Source organism: Pyrgilauda ruficollis, unplaced genomic scaffold (genome assembly GCF_017590135.1).
Source record: "Pyrgilauda ruficollis isolate IOZ18807 unplaced genomic scaffold, ASM1759013v1 scaffold8, whole genome shotgun sequence".
Classification (NCBI taxonomy): domain Eukaryota; kingdom Metazoa; phylum Chordata; class Aves; order Passeriformes; family Passeridae; genus Pyrgilauda; species Pyrgilauda ruficollis.
Genome location: NW_024529932.1, coordinates 13,668,126 through 13,689,450, shown reverse-complemented (window position 1 = coordinate 13,689,450; position 21,325 = coordinate 13,668,126). Strand labels below are relative to the sequence as shown.

The 21,325-nt window shown below is 42.1% G+C and overlaps 1 protein-coding gene across 2 annotated transcripts in view; it reads left to right on the top strand.

Moving 5' to 3' along the window:
- Nucleotides 1–1,783: 1,783 nt before the first annotated feature.
- FAT3 (FAT atypical cadherin 3) overlaps nt 1,784–21,325 on the top strand; it is a 327,081-nt gene continuing 307,539 nt past the window's right edge. Inside the window, exon 1 of one of the 2 annotated variants that reach the window (XM_041487251.1) lies at nt 1,784–2,170. The gene's annotated coding sequence lies outside the window, so the exon portion shown is untranslated. The remainder of the gene's footprint in view (nt 2,171–21,325) is intronic. The other variant, XM_041487250.1, reaches the window with a different exon arrangement.

The following is a 21,325-nucleotide window of genomic DNA, read 5'->3' as shown; positions in this document are numbered from 1 at the left end:
CCTTAACAGTATTTAATTGGAGGCCTTTTGAGTTAATTAATTTAACTCTTCACTGCCTTTGATCGCATGGTTTTATGAGTATTTTTAATTGATCTTATTTGTATGGAAATGTAATCTAACATTAATTTAACAAGATGGATTCAAATCAGTGGTCAACTCAGCTGCTCAATCAAGGATATTTCTCAGTGCTATTTTTTGGGTTTAATTTGAAGATTATGGCCACCCCAGAAACAAAAAAGGAAAAGCAGCTACTGGTGCTGAAATCCTGTAATTGTAGGCAGTTTCACTGATGGATACTCTTAGCTTGGAATTGTACTGGTCACTGCAAATAAATACGGCTTTCTTTCCTTTCCCCTGAGTTTTACAAATACAAATAGAAACATGGAAAGGGAAAGGGGACCGCTTAACCTGTGAATTTCAGTCCAGTTGGATTTCAGCAAACCGCCCATTTATTCTTAGATTAATGGCTTGCGGGCAGACTCTATCAGTTGTGGACTGTATTGTATTAATTTGCAACTGCAAGAGTTAATGCAAGTAATTGCTTTTCCTCTATAGAGAGAGCCTGTAGTAGGTTGTTTTTACATGGCAATCTGTGATTGATAGATCAGGGAAAACAGGACCAAAGAAGGTTACTGCCTCCCAACAACTTCCCTCTTCAAATGAAAATAATTTGCAATTTGTAGGATTCCTTGCCACACGTGCTTCAGGAACGAAGCAGTAAACACACTAGGCTGCATTCCCTTAAAGCACTGAACCTCTTACTGCCTTTCTTTCACCAAACCAAACAAGTCGTGTTGTTGGGAGTCCATTGAAAACAAGTGTGCTGGCGAAACAGTCCCCAGACCCCTTCAGCAAACTTCCTGTACGGTCAGGCAGCGGACCTGATGAAAGAGCCTGTTTGTGAACCTTTGGATTCCTTCCATTGATTTGTAAATCCACTTTATTAAAGTACTGCTGAAGCTAGTGAAATGAGCAGCCGAGGGCTCCCATCAAGTTCCTAACAAATATCTGATGGAGCTTGGATCACTGGTACTGGCACATGCTTTTGAAATTGCTTTTTTTTCTGCTGCGTTGGATCGTTTCGAGACTGGGGGAGTAGAGACGTAGGAGGAAAAATGCAGTCTCCATCAGCCACACATTATATGGCTGCATTATTTTTCAATGCCGCTAAAAGTCCTCTTATTTAATATCGATCATACCAAGGAGCCAGCAAAGTACAGTGTTAATTGGGTCCACTGGAATTCTTGTCCCCTGGGAGGGAGAGCTTCCTAGGCGGGGAGGGCGGAGGGAAGGAGGGAGGGAGAGGAGGAGGGAGGCAGGCAGGGAGGAGGGGACCCACTGTGCGCAGCATAAAATGTAAGTGCACTAGACATCAAGGCTTCTGCTTGCATCGCTGGGAAGCAGTCGCGGCGGTTCCCACCCGCCCCCCTTTCAGAAATTAGCCAACTATTTTTGTTCTTTTTTTTTTTTCCTCCTTTCTTTTAGTCTGGTAGTTGTTCTTGAATTAGCAGCTCCTTTCTTTTATTTTTTCTTTGCCTTTTCTCCCCCCCCACCATTTGCGGAGGGAGCTTTTTTTTATTTGAATTGTTTTCCTCTCCTTTCTGCAAAGCTGCAAAAGCTCTGCTTTGAAAACTGCTGCCCCAGAGTGCAGTTGCTTAGCTGTCCTGTCAGCATTGTTCTAATGCTCATTCCATATGTATGTCACATAGGAGCAGTACCCTCCTCCTCTCCCTTCCCCCCAACCATGCATTTGATTTTTTTCCCCTAAAGACCGATTTTTTTTTTTTATTTTTCCAAAGGAGCTTGCAAACAGGGAAATTCAAACTGAATGTCTCTGTGCTGTGGTTACTTATATAGCCAAGACCACATTTCTCTTAGAAAAAGTGTTTGCTCTGTTCCTTCTTTTCCCTACTCTCTCTTTTTCTTCCCTATAAGCACAAAGGCTTTAAAAACTAAGATCTATAGTTCCTTTTGCCTTTTTTTTTTTTTTTTTTTGCGTTACCGTGACAGCATGTATCTCTGTTGCTGAAGAATGAAGCAGGCAGGCTGGAGGTTTTTTATGTTCAGTGCTTTTGGGACCACTAAAAAGAAGTCTGCAGAGAAATACATACAGCAGCTGTGCCAACTGAGTTTCTCATGACTGTTATCTGTCACTTATTCTGACTAAAAGGTAAGGGGTTCTTTAGTATTTTTGTTAAAGTCTTTGTGCATTGCTTTTGTGCTGTCATTTGACATGTGCAACTCCGTGGCTCAGGAGGGAGGTGGGTTGTGAAGATTTTTGTGTTAAGGTATTATAGGTCACCCAAGCAAAGCTCTTTGCATCCAGAGGAGAAAAAAAGATCTTGTTTCTTGGAATTGTTTCTCTTTTCATCTCAAATGGTTTCTCCAGCTTAGCTTGCTACTGATTGAGACATAAAGCTGGGGCATTATCGCTGCTGCTTATCTTTTCTGGTGCTCTTTCTCTACCTGGGGAGCACACGCACCCACTTGGTGTGTGTGTGTGCAGATGTGGGGTAAGGCATAGCCCTGGTGCATGGCAAATACTTGGCAACATGCACGTTCTCCTCTCTAACTGTAACTAAATGTCTTCAAGCACCCTTCTCAAGGTAAGAATGCCTTAGTTCAGCACACTGCAGCTTATGCCTGTTTAAAATTATTACTTGGATTACAGTGCATACTGTGGAAAGTTATTAGTTTCCACAGAGACCAGTTTAATTGGGGGGTATGTGTGCAGCGGTTCTGTTTTGTGCTTTCCATACACTGCTTGTGGGGGAGTATGAAATGTTATTTTCTTCTTAATTCTTGGGAAGGGTGAAGTTTACACTGTCTGTTAGGCATAGCAAATGAAGTTATAGCTGAAATCGATTAAAGCTGTGAAGAAGCATAGCCTTACAAGGCTCTTCAACTTAGCCTGAGAGTCAGAAGATACTTTATTAAAATATTTTTTTGCTCTGCATTGTAATATGCAGAATTGTAAGCAGGAAGGCATCTTCACCAAGAAGAATTAGCAGTGAATGATGCCTGGACTGGATCATTATGTTATTTATGTGTTAGAAACCTGTTTAATCCACAGCCTTGGTGCACACTGCTTTTTTGTGCATGTATGCTGGACACATCTTTCAACAGCCTCTTAGTTCAAGAGAGCATTGTTTTATAAAATGTGTTAATGTGTTTCTGCTTTGCAGGCAGGCAGAAGTGCTCTCTGTAACTGTCCCCTTAGCTGTGACACAGCCCATTATTTGGCATTTTGGAAAGGGCTGATTTTAGGTCTTGCTTTGCTTTCTTTCAGTTATTTGTGTTCTTACTTCTTAGCTGTTAGTGCTCTGCATGGAAAATGCATCTTACGCGTGCTCATTTCTCATGCTTTGCAATCCTAAGTGGCTGAGACAGTTGAGCAACCTGATTTAGTGGTGTCGCTTTACCAGGAATGTTGCATTGCTTATTTGAATAACCAGGAATGCCACCAAATATGTAATTACTTTGAGAACAGTCTAAAAATACAAAGTGTGAAGGAAGAGAGAAAAGTCCTGTCTGCAGGCATTCATTTCTTTCTGTACTGTGGCTATAAATGTTATTTCAAAATCAGGTATTTCCTAACACATGCTTTGTGACTCTTATTTTCCCATTATTGTTGCATTATATCAGCACTGAGAAAACAGTCATTTAGATAACAGGTTTTCATTGATATCCTTTTTATAACATAGAAAGCAGTATAAGAAGCAGTAATAAGTTAAATTGGCATCTGCTAATTATGCTGAATACAGATTGTGAGCTCTTCAAGTCGTCCCTTGCCTTAATGCTGTTAGCATATTTTAGCACTGGCAACCAAAGGAAAGAAACTGGAATGTTCCTGCTTGGTTTTTTTTTAAGGAAAAAAAAAAAAAAAAAGACTTGTGAAGAAGTGTGAAGTTAATGTTTCTGTGCTGGTTGTGAACAGAACATCATACACAGTTTGGTAGGAATTGTGATCCCTGAGAAACTGACCTGCTTGGTGATCACTAGAAATAAATTTGACCCTTGGAGACAAAACCATTGTTGTCTGATATAAAACTCAGTCTTAGGGCAGGAAAAGTTTGAGAGTTTTGTTGTCACCAAATGCATGATTCTTTTGGATGCCTAAGAGAGACAATTAAAAATACGACTCTCCTGAACTTAGTTGTGGCTCTTCCTACTGTATATAGCAGTTTGGCTCACCTCCTCTCAAAACTGGAAGTCTTGGGCTTCCGTGGGAGCCGGAGCGCGGCGCTTGTGCCGTGCTGTGTGCGTTCTCCCTGCCAGCGCGGCTGCTCTCCGGCCGTGGCACGGGGCGCAGCCGGCGGTGGCGGTGCCGCACGGGACACAGCTCCGTGCCGCCCGTGGCCGCGGGCAGCGGCGGCGCCTCAGCCGCTAGAGGGGAGCCGAGAGCCGCTTATCCCGGTGCCTGGCACCGCCGGGGGAGCTCCGGGAGCCGCTTGTCCGCGGTGGGTGTGCGCCGAGCCGGCATCCCCTGGGTGCCGCCAACATTCAGCCGTGCTCGCTGGGGCATGGTGTGGGCTGATGCGGGTGCTCTTCTCAAGGAGCATCCCGCTGCTGCGGTGAATGCTGTCCTGAGACAGGTTTAGACAGAGCAGAAACGTGCCCAGGCTTCGTCTGCGCTGGAGTTTCTGCCTGTGGACCTGCCTCTGTGCACAGCCTCCCTCTCGCCGGGCTCCAGGCTGCAGAAGAGGAGACTGAGGGGAAAGCTCATTGTGCTCCTCAGCATCCTCGTGAGAGGAAGCAGAGGCGCTAAGGATGATCCCTCCTCTCTGGTGACTGGTGACAGGAAACAAGAGAATGGCATGAGGCTGTGTTGGGCAGAGTTTAGGCTGGATATCAGGAAAAGGTTCTTCACCCAGAGGGTGCTTGGGCACTGGAACAGGCTCCCCAGGGACGTGGTCACAGCACTGAGGCTGGCAGAGTTCACGGAGCATTTGGACAGCACTCTCAGGCATGTGGTCCTGTTCTTGGGGAGCTGACCTGTGCAGGGCCAGGAGCTGAACTTCAGTGATCCTTCTGGGTCCCTTCCAACTCAGGATACCCTATGTTTTTTACCAGTAATGATGGTTTGATACATAGATTTGCCATAAGTTGTTTCCTTCTGCAGAGAACTTGTAGGCACGCAGTCTGTGGTAATTGGGAGTGGGGCTGCAGCCGAGCCTCATCCCCAGTGGGCTACAGCTGTGAAAAGCAGGTGAGCAGCATTGGAGGTAATGAGCCAGGGAGTGCCCAGGTGGGCACTGAGCAATCACACAGGGAACAGAGGGCACACAGATGCAATGAATAAACAATCAGGGGTATAAAAGGTTGGGCTAAAGATCAAGAAGGGCAGATGCTTGCAGTCTTCTTGTGTTACTCTGTATGAGGAGATGCTTGAAGTCTTCTGATGAGGTATGGTGTTACTCTCTATGGGCTGAAACCTTCTGCTATTGTGCGGCGATACTCTGTTCGTGGTGGCCCTCTCGACTGTGGCATGTTCTGTGGCATATACTGTGACAAGAACTGGTATCTTGAACTTCAGGGATTGCCCTGTGTGATGGGCACAGTGGGAAGTGTCCTGTGTGGAGAGGTGCAGGGTGGCATGGAGGTAGGAGTGCTCCCAACCAGTGGGAGCTCTCCTATTGAGGTGAGGTTGCTTATGGATGAATGGGCAGTGCAGGAACTGCATGCTTTGGATGTTGGTGTTATGGCAGTGCTGTAAATCTTGTCTTCATGTGAGCCTAATTTTGCTAAAAGTGGTGTCAGAGTCTTTTTAATAAGACATTATGATTTTGGCTTCAGTTTTGGGTTTTCTTATTCTCTTACGTGCATGTGTAAAATGCAAAGCATATTTAATGAGGGAATACTTCAAATGCTTCCAAATTAATTAAAAACAGTTCCACATCTGGAATAAATCCAGTACCTTTTATGGATGGCTTCAACTTCACGGTTTTTCCCTCTTGTGACTATTCCTGTGTGGATGCTTGTGAAAACTGGAGTAGCAGAATCCAGGCTTATTTTACAAAGGAGAGAGAACTGGAACCCACAGAGATCAATAGAATCTTGGCCTTTCCTCTATCAGACGTTGGATAAGACCTAATAATATTAAATGATTATACGATAGGCCTGTGTACGGTCAGGTTTTCTCCGGGTACCTTGTCTTGAAGGTAACTGCAAATCTTAATTAAAATTTGTTGTTTGTTGTGGTTCAACTGCTGTTTAAATTCCCACAGGTTTTAGAGGGGCTTGAATTAGGCACCACAAACGAAAAATAGTGCTTTTATCTTAAGTTTTTTTTCTTCTGCCTTCTCTGTCCTCAGAAGCAAAAAAAAAAAAAAAAAAAAAAAAAGAGATTTTTCTCTGTGAAAATATTGTGATTTAAACTGACACAACTAAGTGACCTAAAGATAGGCTTATTGCATAGATAAAAAATGCATGGTTGGGTTGTTTGAACTGCATTAGCATCAGAATAAGAAATGGCAGGGCAAGTTGGCTGAGGTGCCCATGCAGAACTGGGGAAGGTTGTTCTTTGGAAAGCTTCTGAGCTGGGAATTCTTTACTGAGCCATAAATAAATAAATCTGTGTCCTGAACAGTTAATGAATGCAGGAATCTGGGCAGCTTTAAGCTGTTTGGGATATTTAAGAAACCCACATGGTGCTTTTGTTAGTATTGTTGATTTCAATTTTTCCCCTAATATTTCCATTTTAAGATTTTTTGTTGTGTTGACTTTTTTTTTTTACTTGCCTTATTTATACTGTAAGATGCTGTTGATAATGTTTTTGCCAGCGCTTTTCTGTAACTCCCACAGCAGTTCTGTTGTATGTTGCACCAAAATACTGCCCCTGAAACTTTTGATTCTCGAGCTACAGATGGAGATTGCGGAGTTTTGTGCTTTGAGTACCTTGTCTTTGGAGTTGTCCTCTAGCTGCTTGTGCTGGATCCTCTGGGGATGCCAAGAAAATTATCTTGCAGGGATCCTACTGTGATTGCATATACAACTTTTGCAGACCAAAACTAATTAAACCTCCTGACATTCATGGCAGACAGATAAGCAGAAACCACAATAAGTAAACTGAAACAGGGAGAGGTGAAGAACTCAAGTTTCCCATGGTAGTGAACAGTGACATTCCCACTGAACCAAGCTATAGGTGCCATGAACCTCTGAAAATGAAGGTGCTGTTGACTTGGCTGGGAGAGCTACCCTTTTGGAAGTGGATTTTGTGGAGGTAGTTAATATTTACAGTTTTGAATCCAGTACCTGCCTGTTAAAGATTGAATGAATTCAAATTGCTGTAGCATTTCCTTGCTGCTGAGCTCTTGGTGAGTCTGCATAAGGAGTATCATCTTGGGAAGTTACTGGAATGTCCTCATGTCCTTCCATTATTTTTAATTCAGAGTTTTCTGAATTAAGCAGCCTTGATTGGAACTGTAAGTTTTTGCATTAAGTAGAAAGTGCCTGACAAAGGTGTGCCAGTTCTCACAACACTGACAGGTTATGACCATTACTGACTTCTGACTTCTTTGATGTAGTGTTTCTAGGTATTCCATCTTTGATGTGGCTTTTAAGGGAGGTTTGGTACTCTTGGCATTTCTGCTGTCATGGCTGTTGGTCGTAGGCAAAATAAACAACCAATGCTGGTGAAATGGATGAGCTGACCATAAAATGGAATGGGAATGAGAAAGTTCACTGACTTAAATGCTTTGAGTGCACGGCTGCTTCAAGTACAAGGCAATGCCTTTAGAAAATAAAGGGTTTAGCCAGTCTGCTAATCAGATAATTATGGTGCTATAAGCCAGATTTGTAGGTATACTGATACAATGCAGAAATTCCCATTAGGACATGCTGTACAACTGGGATACACTGAGAGAGAGAGAGTAGTGAGAGAAAGCTATGGCCCTAAATTGTACCGCTTTTTAAGAAAGCATTTTAGGCATAGGAGCCAGTTAAAAGGTTAATTGGGTGAGATTTTTTTTGTGGTATGTGAAAGTGAGCTTTGGAGCTTGAGAAGAAAAAGCAGCAGACAAAGCAGTGAGGTGTTCCAGGAGATGAAGCTGTTCAGGGTGGAAAAATGAGGATCAACCCTACACAATCTGGAAGAGGGGAAGTGTAAAAAAAGTAACAGAATAAGATGTGATAGTTCTTTAAATGACACAACACCTCCCCTTCCCCTCCCCCCAAAAAAAAGGAAAAAAAAAAACCACCAAAAACCAGTGTGAGTGGAAAGAGCAGGGCAGACAAATTGTCTTTAGATCTTACAGAGTTTACAGAGATGACAAGGGTTACAATGGGAAAGGAGTACAGTTTGGGAAAACTGAAGAGACAAGGCCTAAAACAGTAGGGAGAATGAAGGTACTGGTGGAACCTCTTTTACCAAATCAGCATCCCTGAAAGCATCCAGGACAGAGGTGGAGTTCTGTTACCCTGTGTGTTGTGGCTCAGTCATGGAAAAAAAGGAGCCAAAAAGGAATGTAAAGGTCATGTAGAAAGACTGCAGGGGCATCTGGAGAAGCAGGGATGTTGAAGTATATGCTCCTATACACTGTCACATGTACTGGAAGAGAGGAATGCCAGAGTTCATCCTCAGCTTGACAGAGTGGTTGAACCCACCGGGACTGCTTTGTATTCAGTGGTTGTTGGGGGAAATAAGCTGCCACAGAAATCAGTAGAATTAATGAATGCTTGCTGAAATTGAGCTGAAAAGCCAGTGGTTTGGCATGGTGCTCTAAGTGCTAACAACAAAAAGCAGGAGTTAATTTTGCATTGGCTTCCTTACTGTAGCTTGCCTTCCTACGAAATATCCCAGAGCATGAGCTGTTGATATTGGAGCATAAGTATTCATTTTTGAATTAATTTCAATAATGTGGGCATGAGTCAATATGCAGTAGTGCTTGGTGCCAGTGAAGTGGATTTCAGGCCAATGGGGTCTGGAGAAGAGCACAGTTTCAGTATTTCTCCTACTGCACATTTCTGTTTGCTGAAATTCGAATTTGCTGAAAGTTTGAGAACTTGGGGCAAAGGACAGCATCTCTGCTTCATTATTGCTGGCTATGCAGTTTAATTAGTGCCCAACATTACTGAACAACTCCCATGAAGGTGAATATGGGCTTAGAGCATTCTTCAGCTCTGCAGAGGAACTCTATAACTAGATGCTAAGAAGGGGCTGTTCATACTCGGGGAACAAAAGGGCCCTTTATGTAAAAGTAGCTTGTTAGCTTTTTGTTTTTAAGCTGTAGCATGTCTGAGCGATCAGGGTGTCACACACTAATAAACTGGCCAGTTCCTCCAGAATAGACATTCTTGGTGGTGATTTAGAAGGTGCATTTATACAGTAGTCGCCAACTTCATTACTACGCTGTTTCCTTGGTTACTGAACATTTTGCATATAATTACGAGAGGGACGTTAACAATGCTTCGTGGTTCTAATGGTTTTAATAAAAGTTTTTCATATTACTTTGTTAGTGATTCTCTTTTTCCTTTAATATTCTGTACTTGAGAGGAAGAACAAAAGGAAGTGATTCTTGTCAGCTAATTTGCACAAATTCTTTTGAGCCAAGAACAGGTTTTAGTTTTTAGAGTGTGGAAATCCTGCATGCTATTTCTGGAATTATGTTGCTGAATGGGTTGTAAATAGGGGTTAGAGTGCCACTATTCATTGTAACATGGAATTCACACTGTTTGGGAACAATTTTACAATAGTAAAGAAAAAGCTGTTTAAATGCTGGGCAGTAAACAAAACTTGTTATGGGTGTGAAAGCATTTAAATACTTCATGTGTCTATTTAAGGCTTGGGTATTTTGATAGTGTTCAGTATGTTTCTCAAAGGTACTTTCTGCTCTTTACACACCATCTTGGTTGCCTCAACTCCGGCTGTTGTTTAACAAACAGTTTGAGCTGCCATGGACATGGAAAGGATCCTGCCTGCCCCAGGCACCCGTTCCCATCTCCCTCCCTCCCTTTTGTTCACAGGCATATTTGCAATAGGGCAGCTCAGTCCCCACTGAGAACAAAATCAACAGAAAACAAATAAACAAAACCCAAACTAAACCAAAACAACAATAATGAAGACAAAACCAATGCCAAAACCGTGCATACACACACAACAACAAAAAAAAAACAAAACGGGAGGAAAAAAAACTCAGGAAAAAGCAGGGGGATTGAGCCTGGGACAGCTGCTTTGGTGGCCACGGTGGCTTATCCTGCTGTAAAGTGATCACCAAGCTGTGGCATGAAAGGATTATGCCTGGATATAATTAGGTTTACTTTTGCAGGGTGCCTGCAACTCTTGTAGAGAAGTTGGTAGGAGCCTCCAGGCTGCGGTGCCCACGCTCACGTGGCGATGCACTGTCTGTGGTGGCCCTTCACTGATGCTGCATGTGGGCATGAAGCTCTGTGTGTGTTACCTCCGTGGTTTTTGCACATCTCGTTGTTCCACTGGCTGCAGAGGATGTTTTCATGTGCGCTCGAGGAACACCTGCTTGGGAGGAGTATTTTTGCATGTCAAAAAAAGAATTAATGCTTTCATGTTCTTCAAGACCCCATTAGACCTTGGGATATTCCCTAGGAACACAGCAGCAAGGGTTTAAACTCTGAAATGTCTGTAACTGTCACAGGCTGTGTAGTTCCGTGAGGTATGAGGGCAGCTGGGCGTGATGAAACGGGCTGTACGTGTGTGTGTGTACACCCTAAGTCAAACTAGAAGTGTGCTCTCCTGCTGGAAGCTGGTTTCAAGTTCAAAACGTTGTGTGTTTTTTAGTGTTGAAATAACTACTTGATATTCCTACTGATGCTTTTTCTTCAGAGAAACAATATATTGTGTAGTTTCACTTAATAAAATAAAAGCATTTTTCCAAAAGCCAGAGAATAGAAAATTTAATAAAGTGGCATTTGAAGATAAATTCTAGGGATGCATATGAGCAGGTTTTTTAACAGTAGACTCAGTTTTATTGAAGTCCTCACAGCAGCTTTCATATGTTGAAAGCTATTGGCAGTCTTTTCCCATCAAAGTGGTACAGAACAATATTATATACAGCTATTTTGTCCTTACCCATAATAGTTTCACAAGTGACACATACTGTTTTTTTCCCCCCTTAGTTTTGGATCTGTACGTTTGCTTTGTAAGCTTATGCACTGCTATTTCATATAACTTTTTTCTACCCCTGCATAGTTTCCTCTTAAAAATACAGAGGTAACAGGTTAAATTATTCCCAATTATGTTGATCTTTGACCTGATGCTCTCCAAAACCACTTGTTTTGGTTTTTTACCTTTCTGGAGATTTGCAGGGGTCAGGTTGAAATGGCAGCTGACTTTCAGTCAGTGCGTGGTGGAGCCTTAGGAAGAGCAATTTGCAAGTACTGCTTTATGTGGAACTTCGTTTTAAACTGAGATTTCAAATTCAGGAGCAGCAAGCCTCACTAGGCATGAGTTAAGAGTAGTTATTTAGGCTGGAGTCCTTTTTATTTCATCTGAGTAGTTTTCCCCTTCTCTTGCCAGAAGAAAAAGGATAAGAGAATGCTTATATTGTGGCCTGAGCTTGCTTCTGTGGGATGCTGTAAGAGGGAACATCCATGTACCTTTGCCTAGCACAGCTCCTGGAAGCTGCAGGCCATCACAGCACCTTTGGGATGTGGCAGGAGTGATGGAGCAGCATAGCGTAGCCATGCCTGGGTTTTGAGGGAACAGGTGGGATGGTATGGGGGTGCTAGCACTGATTACTCCCCTCTGGGTGAACAAACAGAAGGTGTAGAGCCAGTGACTGACCGTGTTTTGGGAACATGGGTCAGCAGCTTGGGGAGGTGGGTTAGATGTTCAGCATGTGATGTGGTCACTTCACTAGCAATTTCTCTGCTTGTCCAAGTGTCTAAGGGATGGGATGGCTCTGTTAGGAAGATTCATCCACAGGGACTTGGTGTGGCACCAGCAGGCAGGGAATAGACCAAGGAGTCTGACAGCAAACTGATACGCAGAAGGGAGACATGATGAATTCATGGTCAGGGGGACTGGGCCTGGCCTTGCCTTGCATGTTTAGGTGATTTATTCCAGCCAGTGTCTGGTGTGCATGCCCAGGATTTGGGAGTACAGGCTTTGCAACTTGACCTTTGGCTGCATGTGATCCTGACTCCAGGAGAAGAAATAGAAAAGGGTGAGACATTGAGATGCAGCTGTTTTTCTTGGTGGCTGCCATTGTAAACAACATAATGGAGTCATAACCCTCTTGTTGGTGGTGTTGTTATTATTATTACCTCTGCCTTACTGGTCTCCATTTCATGATCAGTGTCCACTTAACTTTGCAAGGCTTACATGTGATTTTGAAGACTAAACCCAAGCTCCTGACCTGTGAATAAATGATGAGTTTTGAATGGTAGCCATGGCAGTGGTGATGAGAAACACACCTGTACGACCCTCTGTTCTGGGAATTTAGGCCATAGATGCTGGAGAGTATTGCTTTTTAGGGAAACCTTCCTGCCCTAGATCTTGCAGGTACCAAGTGCAGCATAGCAAGGCACTGAGAGCTGGAGTATGTGGGAGGGTTCCTGTGTACCCTGGAGCAAAGGACTTGAGACACTGTGCCTGTTTCCTCAGCTGGAAATGGGCTAGGTGTTTGCACTAACCTGACCTTCAAGTACGCACGACAATCAGGACCTCAAGGGCAGCGCTGTCAGGGCAGGTGGGGGAATTTTGCAGTCGAAGCTGATGTGGCAGCCAGTGAGTCCTCAGAGAAGTCCAGTACCCACAGGGATTTCAGGAGGTAGATAGCAGCCTGCCATGGAAGTTTGTTCCTGCTTCCCAGTGTGCCTGGTTGTGAGGCTCTCCATGAAGCCTGAGCTGCTGTGCTTGTTTAAAGTGCATTCCGTAAAGGGCAGATTGTAGCTCTGTATGGCTCTTTCCCCTGGTTTTCCATGCACTGCTCCTGTAGATATTTGGGGATAATATATGGAGCTCTGTTAGTGAGGAGAGCTAAAAGAAAGCCTAGCTTCTTTTTTCTTTTTCTAATTTTGTATGATTTTGACATTTGAAACTGGATCATAAATGAAAATACACTTTTTCTGAAGTTCTGCCTCTTATGCCAAATATTTTAAAGGCGCTTTGCCAAGGTGATTGCATTAAGAGATACCTCATTTAATCTAACATATGCTGATTGCCATGAAGATATTTTCAACAGATATTCTGCCATGGTGTCTGTTACTCTTCAGGACATAAATAACTGCTGGACTGTAGATGACTCTGTGGGTAACTGGCGGCTTATGGGTAACCTCTTTTCTGGCACAGAAATAATGGGTTGTTTGTTCCTTCAGTTGAAGTCCTGATGTGTTTTGATGTTTCTGATTTACATTTTTAGCGCTGTTCCTGATACCATTCAGTGTTCTGTGAACAGTCTTTAAACTTGGTGTTTATTTTGGAGCGTTGGTTTTCCAGCAAACAAATATGTGATTAGCAATTAATGGTTTTGCTATAAATAAACAAAAGCGAACAGTTCAGCTTTAAACAGTGATCTGTGCTCTGTGGAGCTTTTAACTGAGCCGTGTCTGCAAAGCTGAAACTTTCCAAACACGCAACTGGTTTTGGGTGACTCTCAGCTGTGGTGACTGAGCTGGCTGAGTTGGAAAGCTGAAGCTCTGGTGGTTTGAGTTGATGTTTGGTTAGCTGAAAAGTGGTTATCATCTCAAATATCTATACCTGAGCCGGCCATTGGAGGGGGCAGAATCCTGGTTTCAGTATGGATGAAATGTTTGAATGTGGAAGGAGTTCCAGGACGCTGAAGACTCCCAGTGCTGTGGTTTTCCCTTGAGGGCTGCTCTCTGGGTGGTGGCGGCTGGTGGAGGTGACACGAGAGCCAAGACAGATCTGTCTCTCTGAGTGCCACAAGCATGCCCTTTTGTGCATCAAAAGTAGTATGTTGTTATATTCCCTTCAAAATAATTGGATTTAGTACCTTGTATGGATTTGGGCATTTCTAATGCTGATAGCTGTCCCAGGCCAGCTTTTTGAGGAGCGTTTCTTCTTGCAGCAATTGAACCTTAACACATGAGCTGGAAGGAAATTTCTAGGTTTCTCTCAGGACTGTTAGGTTTAAGGCTGACTGCATCTACTTTTCTATTTCCCATGTGATATCTGCAGTGTGTATTTCACTTATCTGAGAGAAAGTATGATTTATTTGACCTGATGTAGCTGTGCATTGCTTTTTACTTAGGTAGGTTAACCAACTACTATGGCCAAAGCTGCATGTAATTTTAAAAAGTATTGGCAAGAGCCCCTCTCTAAATAACTGCCTCTTAAAACGAGTGACAAACTTTCTGATTTTTTTGCAAAAAGTTGGAGAACAGCCACTCTCAACAATTGCTTTTTTTTGTTTGTGTCTTTGTTCTTGTGAATAGTTGTGGGCTTTTACAGTTTGTCCAAGTTTTCAGAGACTCTTTCATCATAGGGCCACTGAGAGGCAGATTTTGGGGTGCTGGCTTTCAGAAAGGTGGCTGCTCTGCAGTGCCTGGAAGCCAGACCCGTGTAGAGATCTCTAGCTGGTTGTAGGTGACTCCGGTGTGTTGCTCCAGAAGCAGCTCCATGTCAGCCTGTGACACAGCAGCAAGTGCCAGCACCCTGCAGATTCCTGCCCTACCAAAAGAAAAATGTTCATTGCTAAATCTAGGTTTTGTTCTCAAATCTCAAACTTGTTGAGAATCTCAATCAAAATATTTTCTCCTTCCACTTCCATCATGATTTCTTTCTGTTGCTTTGTGTCACAGCGCTCTTGAAGAGATATGGCACTACAAAACCAATAATCCAATTCCTAGCCTCAAGATTTTTCTTTCGTGCTTCCTGACTAGGTTAATAAGATCTAGCTAGTTCTCAAGCGATTTTTCTGTGTATTGTGTTTTTATTTAAAGGCACCTGGCTATACTCATATGTCTTTTGTGTAGAGTGAAAAACTTTATCCTACAGTCTTTTTTTAAAGTCCTTACTGGACTATCATGATTTTGATTTGACATCTCATAATCATAGGACCATAGAATGGTTAGGGTTGGGAAAGATCTTTAAATATCATCTAGTCCAACCTGACAGTGTTTTTCCTTAATCTCCATTTTATGTTGTGTGTTTTACATTGAGCTGTCAATGGTGAAGAAGCTTTTGTATATGCATCTCTATTTTCAATCTCTCTTCCCTTGCCGTCTATAAGGGTCTGGACCATTTGAGCTGCCCTGCCTCCCCACACAGAGTGTCTGAGGGAGATACATAGTATTTTTTTCCTCTGAGAGTAAGAGATTACTGCTGTCCTTATAACTACATACCTATTTATGGCCCTGGAAACAGTAGTTGTAAATCTCATGGACTTCTTTCTTACTATAAACTGTATCCAAATAGTTTATACAAGCCTCTGCAAGCTGTCAGAAGGAGTATGTGCAGTATCCCAAACACAGAGCAGACCAGAGGCAGCAACCAACAGCAGCTGGGACTAGCGGGTGTGAGTTTGCAGGAAAACAACCATGGAAGAGAGTTCATGTTGGGAACTGAGCCTTGAGTGGCAGAGGTGGAATATGCTTTTTAAGCTGCAGGTACATCACCTTCACAACTCAAAAAGTGTGCATTTCATTGCCATGTTTCACCAGATACTGTAAAAAGCTGAGATTCAGATTGCTCTAGAGTTTTTTTACAAAAACCATCCTGTCTCAATTGTTGTATAATTATTATTTAGCATTAATAGCATTATTATTTGTGTTATGGTAAGGGTGGAGTTGCAAAAAGCCCAGTCAAATCAGTGCTCAAGTCCCACTATATGCAGCTGGAATGTGCCCCATGGCAGGCTGTACTCCTGCTCCCCATCCTCAGCAGCCTCTGAGTTTATGAGTAGAGCTCTTTCCCCTAAGGATCAGAGGTGCAGCTTGGTAAAAAGCTGTCTGCTTGGAGGGGATCCAAATTTACTTGTGTTGTAGGGGGAGCTGGGGAAAGACCAGCAGTGACAGGAGTGGGACTCATCAATGCTGGATTTTTGCTGCTGACATTACACCTTGAAAGAACTTTCAAGCTCGGACTCCTTGGACAGAGGAGATTTATGAACAATACATAAAGAGAGAAAAAAAAAAGGGCCAGATAAGCAAGAAATAATATAATTGTGTTCCATAAGGAAGCCCCCATGAAAATAACTGACTCATTTTGAAACTGCCCCAAAGCATCCCCGTTTTACAGTGACTAAGAAGCAGGAGCCAGGGGGGATTTGAGATACACAAAGCATGAAAACTGGATAGCAGCCTTTGTTTCCCTGGAGGCACACCACCAAGGGACAAGCTCAAGTCCTTTGTAAGGTGGCTCCCAGGAATTCACTTTTGACAGATCTCACACGGTGGCAAATTATTCCTCCCCCCACCCCCTACATTTTCCTCAAGCCACATTTCATCCTCGAGGGGAAAGGGCGAGTCCAACAGACCCTTTGCACCCATTATTTGGGAAGAAAAATGATGCTCGGCCCCTGCTCGCAAGTGGAAGCGTTTGCTGATGAACTGATACTTGGCAAAAATCGGTGTTGTATGGAAAAAATCCCCAGCACCTGCTAGCTAAACAAAGTTATTCATAACATACGGCTGGGTGGCTAAATCTTCACTTCCTAGGGACGGCCTGAATTACACTTGCTACATGCTGAGCGGCCTGTCTCCTGTGTGGAATGACATGCAGGCAGCAGGAGGATTTGCAGCTCTGAGAAAGGTTAGGATTTATAGTGCTGTCTCTTGCAAGGGCTTACTCTGCAGAAATGATCATTTTGTCTTCACCTTCTCTTTTGGGGATAAACACATCATGGTATAATCATATATATGGAAAAGCAGATCTTCGTGCTCATCGGGGAGCAGGTAGCTCCATGAATATATCTCCTGTTGTAAATCTGTCAGTGTCAGTAAGGTTTTGTTTTCGCCTCCTGCCTAGACTCAAACACAAATCTTTAATTCATTTCTGTATGGCACAAGTTCTAAATTCTTATTCTGTATTCTGACTTCTTTTCCTGGCCAGTAAATTGTTAGCCTTTCCTAACTGGGTGAATTATTGTGAAGTGCAAGGAAGCTGTCTGGCTCGGGGAAGTGTTGTTCAAACATGCATTTTTCCTTACTCACTATTCATTGGACAAGATGCTAATGATATTGCCTGTGTAATGAGAGTTAAAAAATCCACGTCTCTCTAGTCTGTGTTTCAGCTTTGTAGGTAGAATGACATGTTGGTCTTTAAACTCCTCAATCAATATCTTCCACATGCCTAAAAATAATTTTCATGACTTCAGAAGAGTTTTCAATGGCTCTGTGCTATGGAAGAGACTTCTTCCAAGAGGGCACTGACGTACATGGACTCTCACCTCCTGGTTGCAATATTGACAACGGATTTGTTGATACTTCTTTTTCTATCACTGATGTAGCTTGATGCAAGCCTTTCATAGGTGACAACTGCAAACCTGTCACAAAGCTTTGCAACCTTCCTTGTATGCTTTTTGCAGATCCTAATGGCCTGGTCGTACAGAAGTTTTTGTGTAGTCAAATTGCTGCTGTTGGTAGAAAAGAACACTGAGAAGAGTTTTAATGCCCTGTGTGTTGATGGTTAGATCATTAGAATAGATTACCTGTTGTTGATGTTGACGTTTGAATGACAAGAGTTACCTTGAAAGATTAAGGTCACTTCCAAAGAAATCAAGAGCTTCTGTTCTGGAGCAGATGCGACTTCTCCACATACTATTTAGACTTCATGTGCATGTGATGTTACTGTTCTTCTGCTTCCCAAAAATACCTTTACATTTTCACATACACTGTTTTTGCTGTAGAGCTTCTTAGAGAATTGTGGCAACTTTCTCAAGGAAGCAATAGTAATTTCAAATTGTACTATTTGTCTATACCATGAGGTCTGCAATCCTGTCCTGTGTGAGGAGACATGTGTCCTTTCCCAGCTTCACCAAGAGAAATGCAAATTAAGATGAAAACCTTTCAGTCAAGATTTCTTGACTCCTTTTTTTTTTTTTCCCCATACACATAGGTGCATCAGTACCTCAACTCTTAGAAATTTATTGTAAGTCAAGAAACTGTTTTCCTTCTCATAGCCCAGAGGGCCTATATATGAGCTCCATTGGGTTCTTCACCCTTCATTGAAGCTGGAAGTTCAAGCACAAATGCATTTCTTCTGTCTTCAAAGGACATGTGAAAAAGTCTTTAATGGCTGTTTTGTATTAGCTAGTCACATTGCCTGAATTAATTTGCCTAATGGTCAACTGGAAACATGCTCTCAGAGTATAACTGGGCTTGGAGGCAAAGTAGGGAGAGAGGAGAACGCTGTTTTGTTATCCCTTCTGTTGCCTACTAAAAGCTTATTCCTCCTGTTTGCTGAAGAAATTTGCCTGCTATATTCCTTATATTCTATTAAAGACGTTTTGGCTCTTGTTTACCCAAGAGACATATGCACTGTTTTCTTTTTCGAGTGTTTTATGATGTGGAGATCCTTGGAATTAGAAAAATTAGCCTAGGGAGAGGGAGTCCAACCAAGGAACAGATAGCACTTGTTTCATATCTACACATAAGAGTTAGAGTCACATTTTTGGAGTGCAGGAATTCCTGGCAGTCCCTGGGACTTCAGTCTTCCTTCTCTGTCTGGTGGGGTGTTATGTTATGTTTGGATGTAGCCCAGACAGGAGGTTGCCAGAGCCGAGATGAGATAAAGGAATGATGATCATACTTCTCTCAATTCCTCTAAGGAGCACCAGCCACCTACAGGTCCTTGCAGCTATTCTGCAAGGTTTGGGTCACATAGTTAGCCAACTTTGTTCAAGGAGCAAAGGAAAATGAATCAAATGGTGAATTGAATTTTAAATCAGAGAGTTCTCCATGATCTTCAAGTTTATTTTAAAGAGTATTAAAAATCAAGACACACTGTTCTATTTTTCCATTTTTTCCTGCCCACTTCAACACCGAAGAATTTTATGAGAGCTAGAGTGAAAAGATTCTGGACTCCCAGATTGTGTTGTTTTTTTCACTCTGTTGGGTAGTTAGAATGGAGTTGTTTCCTTTAAGTTTTTGCTGCTACTGTAGAGCAGTTTTCCTCTCTTAGAAATTTTTTACCTTTTCTTTTTCCCCTGTTCCCTTTTCATTTCATTTCCTTTATTTTTTTCCCCTTTTTTCCTCTTTAGTCTAACCATGCTGAGAAGTACTAGGGAATTTTTATTTTAGTAGCTCCTGCCCAAACATTTTAAAATCAAGCAAAAGTAATCACAACCTTTCTCTCCACTTTAAACATAACATTTTTTGACAAGAAGTGCCTTTAAAGAAATGCCTCCTAATTTACCGCGGGTTGCTTTGTACTTTGTTTCTGTAACCTATCTCGTTACATTTCCTGTGTGTTAAGTATGCATGTATTATGAACTCTTAAAAACAAATATACCAGAAGAAAGGAATTCAGTAAATGAATAAAACATTCTTGGGTTGCACGAGTGGCAGCTTAATAGCTCATCCATTGGGACTTTCATATACTATAGTGGCAATAGCCATATAAATGTATGCATAGATGAATAACTTCAATGGGGAGCTTGTTACAACTCTGCATACCACATTTGAGATGAAATCGAACCCTGAAAGTGCTGCCTTATGTGAAGATCCAATTTATCCAGTGCCAACTGTTAAATTCTACCTAAAAATACATAATCTGTGTGTCTGTGTATACATATGTACTCATAGCTAAAACATGCTTTCAGTAGCACACACATACATATGTTGCTTCTAGGTGGAATTTAGTGTTTCAGGACTGATACTGATTGCGCTGAACCTCTAAAACTTGGTGGACTATTGACATGGCTGAGTTTTCAGCAGTGTGTTTGACATCAGGTCTTAGCCCTAGCTTTCTTTAAAAGTTGTAAGATGAATGGAATAGGAGCATAAGGTTGTCGTGTTTTATTGCCTAGGATATACACAACTTTTTCATTAGGTCCCCCTAATTGCAGAGCTTTGTAAATACCTCCTTTAATGCCTGTCTGCCGCAGCAGTCTGTAACCTTGGGTAGGGCTGAAAGTTAAGTTTCAAATAAATTTTTTTTGTAGCAATTATATTCTCAGGAAAACTAATTTCCAGTTATGCTGGACTTCAAAACCTGATGTTGATGACTCTGAAAGATGGAGAGAAACTAGCTCATGCTGGGCTATGGCATGGACAGGAGAAACTAGATCACCGAATGAGACAAATAGGATAAGGCTATTAATTTCCTTACTTTGGAGAATAGGAAAATGAATTCCTAGGAAGTTGCCAAACTGTGGTGAAAGAAGTCTAGATGCTCGTATGAAACGTAACATCAGCCTCTTTTGTAAGGCAGCAGAAATTCTCTCTCTTAGCAGGGGGAGAGATGGGTATTGTGGTGTAGGCCAAGGGTGCTGAAGTGCCGTTCATGAAATGTACTGTATCGCTGCGGCATGATTCATGAAATCATGCCGCAGCGATACAGTGATTGTCTGTTGATTGTTTTAATAATGCACATCACAGAAAAGGTCCAGCCCTTTATTTTCCCATGAGTTGTGTCTCATTAGAATTTCTCATTTTCATTGGCTGAATTTCCTCAGCAGTTTATTTTATGTTGTGTAAATATATATATGTGTATGTATATATATAAATATAACTAGCATCATCTCCCACACTAGTCTGAAGCAACAGCTTTTAGTTTCAGTACTCAAAAGTGATCCCATAAAGCCCTGTGAAAATAAGGGACTTTGAGATTTTCATACTGGTGGATTAAATTGATGAATGTTTGTTGTGCTGAAGAATAAGGTGCCACTGCTGGTCTTTCAGCTGAATGAAATGATAACAATAAAATAATTGTTCCTATATGAAGTAGATGAATTCCATCCTGGGGCTTCTGGAGGTCAACCTGTTCCCTCATGTACCCTGAGCATATTGGAGAATTGTGCTTATTTGATGTATGAACTGTATGGAACAAGATGTTAATCACAGGATTCGCATGCTATGTACACAGTAATTGAGGGGGCATATTCAGAAAAGGAACTGCCACAAATGAAATTTGCTGGCTACTGAGGAATGCAGGTCCAGAAGGTGATTCAATCTTAAATTTTTTTCTCTTTTTAAAGAGTTCATTTCCTTTTTTTAATTTTTTTAAAATATAATAGAAAAGAAAATATGAAGAAAGCAAAGGCAGGGGGAGAACTATATGTGAAAATAAGTGTATTGGAAGATGAGTGCTTTGACAAACACTTGGGAGAATTGACCAAATTGATCAGTGTGTTAAACAATGGGATATAGGCTGTGGGATCAGGAAGTTAAGTGTTTTGTGTGGACATGGCAATAGCAGAATGATAAATTGTTTGTTGTTAGTACTGAA